This window comes from Ipomoea nil, unplaced genomic scaffold, assembly GCF_001879475.1.
Source record: "Ipomoea nil cultivar Tokyo-kokei standard unplaced genomic scaffold, Asagao_1.1 scaffold2705, whole genome shotgun sequence".
Classification (NCBI taxonomy): Eukaryota; Viridiplantae; Streptophyta; class Magnoliopsida; order Solanales; family Convolvulaceae; genus Ipomoea; species Ipomoea nil.
Window position 1 is genome coordinate 32,447 of NW_017619133.1, and position 5,660 is coordinate 38,106.

Consider the following 5,660-nt stretch of genomic DNA (forward strand, 5'->3'; position numbering starts at 1 on the left):
TCATATACCGGATCTGGTAACCGGGCGGCTTCAAGGCTCTCTGCCGACTGGAAGATCTGGTATTTGTGGATCTTGCTTGAGATCCGGACGGCAGCCTCCCGAAGAGCCGGGGTCTCGACCGGCGTGACTTGTTTCCTGAAACGGGTGCTCCAGACTCTGTCGATCGGGAGGATCCATGGGTTGTACTTGACCGAGAAGATCCTCCTTTTCCACCCTTTGTTGTTCCCGGGCAGGCCTGCGATCGAGCACCTTCCCTCTCGGGATTGCACCATCAAGAACCCACCTCCGTAGTTGCCCGAGAGGACCTTCACCTGATAGATGTAGTTGAAGAGCTCCATCGTGCAGGGTACCTTATGCCGAGCACAAATCTGCGAAAAGCACGCTATGATGCGATGCGAGTTTGGGCAGATTTGGGCTGGCATGACCTGGTAATAGCCCAGGAAAGCGGTCAAGATGGCGGGGAACGGGAAGACGACCGGGGCCAGTAGGGAGTCATAATGCATCCCGATCCATTTGCCCCGGTGACGATCGATAACATTCCCGAGCCGCCGACTTGTGTCGAACTCTACTCGACCGTTTAGTCTTTCCGCGATCCGCGCAGCTTCCCCGTGCGTCAATTCACTCATTTGTTGGGCGACGCTCTCGCTGTTCAAATATTCGAACCCGTCATCCTTGCTGGTCTCCGGTTCGGTCATCTCCTCCTCGACCGGATCGCTTCTGCCCGGAAGATCGTCTCCTTGAGGAACGGTTTTCGGGTGATCCCCTATCACCCGGGTGGGCGTTTCTCTAATGACCTCACTCTCGCGGCCTGAATTTCCCGAACTGCTCGAGCCCGATCCCGAAGAGTCGCTTGTGCTCGAGGATTCCTGCTGCTCGGGGGCTCGCTCGGGAGCCTTCCCCGGTCGTTGAACGACCTCAGGAGAATAGGACATGATCTATATCTCCTCGTCGCTAATCTGCTCGAAACCCTGGTCGTAGTCTGCGACCGAGACGTTTTGGCTATCCGAATCCGACATGTGGTTCTACCTAAAGGTCGGTCGGGGTTAGTACAGGGTTCGGGAAGTTAGTTCGAAGTTAGTTCTACTCTACTCCTACGCAAAGTTAAGAACGAAGGAAAAGATAAGGGATTAAGAGCGTACCGGTTGATGATACTTGGAAGAAAACTTGAAGCTTGGTTTGCTCGATTGGTTCGCTGAACTGCTGCTCGGGACTCTCTGAGGGTACCGATTGCTCCAGTGGATTGAGGAAAGTTCAAATGAAGGCCTCAAGGGCCTATTTATAGGAGAGCGTTTAGGCGGGAAAACGAGTCCACTTGCGTGACACGACCCGCACTGATTCCGAGGCGACCGTTGCAGTCGCCGAGGCCGGCAGTGGCCGACACGTGGCGAGGGAAGGAATGACAGCTAGCCGGTCGGTTTGATGGCCGACGTTTGGGCTTCTTCATCCCGTCCCGTTTTTTTCCGGACGGTCAAAAAGGCCCGGGCTGGGGGGCTTTTGGTAGGGAATATCCCGACCGCCATAGCTCTACCACGACCGAGGTGCCTTTGTCTTTGTCTTTTTGTCTTTGCAGGTAGCAGGTCGGGCTCTTTATGAAGAACCCGGTCGGGAAGCGACCGGGAATTGCCCGAGCGGTAGTGTCAACCACCGAGCGGTAGCCCTTTGGCGAGGGAGCTGATAAAGGACACGTGGCGGCTCTCTGTGGCGACAGATAGGGCACCCGGGAGGATGACACCCCGGTCGGGAAGCGACCGGGAATTGCCCGAGCGGTAGTGTCAACCACCGAGCGGTAGCCCTTTGGCGAGGGAGCTGATAAAGGACACGTGGCGGCTCTCTGTGGTGACAGATAGGGCACCCGGGAGGATGACACGTGGTGGCTACGTGGAGAGCATGCCGAACGACCGTATTTGTGTCTCCGGCGCAGCGGCTATAAATACCCACAGTAGCTACAGTGTAGAGGACTTTTGGACAATTGATAGGTTGTTACTAGAGAATCCCGACCGCAGCCAGTCGGCACTCAGAGCAACCAAGTAGATTGTACTTAGGGCCTTTACCGAGTAGATTGTACTTAGGGCCTTTACCATGATTAATAAAGATATTTACTTGCTTTAATTGGTCTCGGGTTTATTTTATATTGCTTACGTAGAATTAGCAGTATCAATATATATATATATATATATATATATATATATATATATATATATGCTAGGCCTATATATATATATATATATGCTAGGCCTGTAGGCCGGCCGAGCCTGTACTAAACGAGGTAGGTCTAACTAGACTTTAATTAAGCAAGGACACGCCCCTACAAGGGTGGCCTATTCCCACCCGTGGACTGGACCTAGACTGAAAGGATTATGACCATTTATCAGCAGTGGCAATGGCATTCAACCACATATTTATTGAGAAAGACTTCAATATCCCTAAAATTTAGCATTTCATTAACTACTTTAAATCAATATATGCCAATTACAAAAATAATGTACCCAAATAATATTTAGGTGTTAGTTAAGAGTACGCATGTGCTCAGTTGACAACATATGAAAAAAAATATTGAATCCACATATCACGAGCTTAAGAAGCCCGTTGCTAATTACCACGGGCTTCCTAAGTCCATTGCTAATTACTTCCATTCCTCGACAGGTTCAAATATCCTGCTGCTTACTACCATAAAGAGACAGGCTCAAGCATCCTGCTTATTACCATAAAGAGAATGAAAGTAATAAAAAATAAAAAACATTTGGCGTGCTAACCAATCAAACAACCAATAGAGTTTATAGAATAATTTTACTAACAATTATTATTATTATTTTATCATTCTCAATGTCCATTTCTTTTTTTTTTTTTTTTTTTTTTTCTCATTATCCGCATTTACCCCTTCTCCCGTTCTCCCCCTAACAATAATAAGGTATTTATATTTAAACATAAATTGTTAAATTCGTTTCATCCAAAAAAAAAAAAAAAAAAAAGAAGCAAACAGAAGATATGAGGTCAATAAAACTTGCATCAACACTAAGAAAATCCAGCAAAATAGCAGATACAATCTAATCAACTGAACCGCTATGATTATTGCTAATATGCTAATAATGTCCAAACTAGGTAGAACAAAAGGAAAGAGCTAATAATGTCCAAACTAGAAAGCTCTAGAGCATAAAGGTGGAAAGATGAGTGGCTCCTAGTTTGGTGGTGGGAAGAATATCTCCTCTGCAGTCCTCTTGGAGCTGAACTCTTTCTCCACCTCTGCAGGAACATTGAAAGCCGCCTGGAGAACTTGAGGCGACAACGCCTTCCACACCGAGGTTCTTCCTGCCAGAGAGTGAAAATGGGGCTGCAATAAAACCCGATTTCTTTCCATTAATGCCAATCAAATGTTAGGATGGTTAAATTCTAATCAAATTTCAGTCCGAGAATACTTACTTGGGTGTAGTGATGATGGAGAACCACTCCAAGCCGTCGGGGCCCGAAATCTTCGAGACAACGAAGAACCTTGGCACGATGAACAAGTTTCCAGCTTTGACTGTCGTTTCCAAGACGCGCTTGCCATCCACACCAACGACCTGAGCACGACCGCTCCCTCTCACAATGTAGGTCACTTGTAGGGCCGAGTCACAGGACATGCCCGGGGAGCACATAGCGTTCCCATTCAACCTCACAAGGTCGGCACCGAGCCCAACCTCGCCAACCAAGGGCAGGTTCTTGGTGTTCAAGACCACGACTTTCCCACCATCCTTGATGTCAACATCCAAGGGAGCTTCCTCGCAGTTCAGTGCCATGCCCTTCCTGTGGTCCGGATTCGGCTCGGGCATCTTGGCACCCGCATCGAGCTTAACAATGCCTTTACCAGATTGGCTCCCAACAAGCTTCTTAACCACACCATCGTCCACATTCCACGCCCTACTGACAAACTCAGTCGAAAAGCCAGTAAAGATACCGTTAGAGCCGGTCAAAAAGAAGTCGGTGAATGAACCGGATTTGTGAGCTGTTTTTGTATCACCAAGGAAGAGAACTACGAGCTCGGTGTCCATTTTATTGTACCACCACGTAACAACGCCAAAAGGAAGAGCAATCGCATCGCCCTTCTTAATGGCGATAACCTTCTCTTCTTTCTCAGGAAGGACAATTCCAGCAACTCCACTGCCTAAAACAGGATCACAAAAAAAGGAACTTCAGATACAAATTACCCATTATCTGTCAAGCTCAATTCCCATCAAAGAGGATCATAAATCAGAACCCAAAAAAACACAAAATCAAAAATCACCAGAAAACAGTGATCCAAAGATGGGGCAAGATCAAGCCCAGATTCAACCAACAATTCAATTAACAGAAAACGGCAATTGATCAAGTAGCAAAAGCAAGAATGAACTAAAAAACAGATTGTACCTTGAAGAACATAGGCAACCCTGGCGGAATCAGAGTAAGAAGGAAGAGCAAAGCCATACTGCTCCAGAGCAAGCTTGGCAGCGCCTATGTTCCCTTGGCGGAGCATGGGGAGCTCCTCCGGGCACCAGGCGTGATAAGAACCGCCATCTCCGCCGTACACCTTCTTGGCCAACTTTGGGGAAAGATCAAGATCCATGTTTCTCTCAAAAGTTAAAAATTCCTAGCAAAAATAATTCAAGAAAAGCCTATCCCACTACTCTTCCAACCCAAAGATGAAGCTATGATATTTGGAAGAAGAAGAAGCTTGGGTATTTATAGATGGATTAGAGTTGAGAAAAAAGGCTGGGGATTGGATTTGTTAGCGATTTCTCTGCTGTTTATTAGGAGTCAGGTGGCATTCATGGAATCATGGATCAGATAGAAGACTGAAGAGTCCAAATTACAGTGATCCACTGATCCTTATTTGTTACACAATAATCGCGTGAAATTTATTGAACCTCCAATAAATTATTTTAATTTGGTCCTACAAGTTTGGGTTAATTCCTTTCTGCCCCATTTTTTGAAAGAGGAAAAACAAATTTTACCTAAATCTTTAAATATTTTTTATTTCTATTATTTTAGGGAAAAATATTAAATAAATTTCTATATAATTTTCACATATTTTTATTATGTAGGGGTATTTAAATTTTTATCTTTATATTTATAATAATTATTTCCAGCAACATATCTCGGGCCAACCAATCAAATAATGATGAAATCAGTGGTGTAGTTAAAACTTTTTTTCTATAGAATTTAAATTCAATTCATTCTCAAATTCTTTTTTTTTTTCAATAGTAAATGATTTTCTATTTTCTTTAGGTTGGGAAAGATTGGTGACCATTAAAGATTGAATTAAAATCAGCTTTTACGAATATAAATTAAAGGGGAATTCTATCATCTCTCTCATTCTAGATGGGGTATGTTTCTCTGGGTAGGCGAGCAGTGAGCAACAAATTGTAGTCTCCGGCCTTATAAAGCAAGTAGCGGTCCCTCCGGCTTAACAATTCAAATGAATCTTCCACCCAACCTGCAAATTATTGTAAAAACATATTGGTAATACAAATAGCATAATAACTTATTGTAAAAACATAATTTTTTTCGGTTATAAGCCTCCTAAATATCTGCAACAAAGTGTAAACACAATAAATTACTAAATCAATAAATGTATCCATCAAAATGCAGAGCGGGAAAATAAAATTACAAGAAGTTTTTGCTTTAGATTAGATTAGATTACAGTTTAA

At 44.4% G+C, this 5,660-nt stretch overlaps 1 pseudogene; it reads right to left on the reverse strand.

Annotated features, from left to right (window-relative positions):
* Positions 1 to 3,113: 3,113 nt before the first annotated feature.
* Positions 3,114 to 4,835, reverse strand: LOC109156236 (annotated as a pseudogene).
* Between the last annotated feature and the right edge of the window lie 825 nt (positions 4,836 to 5,660).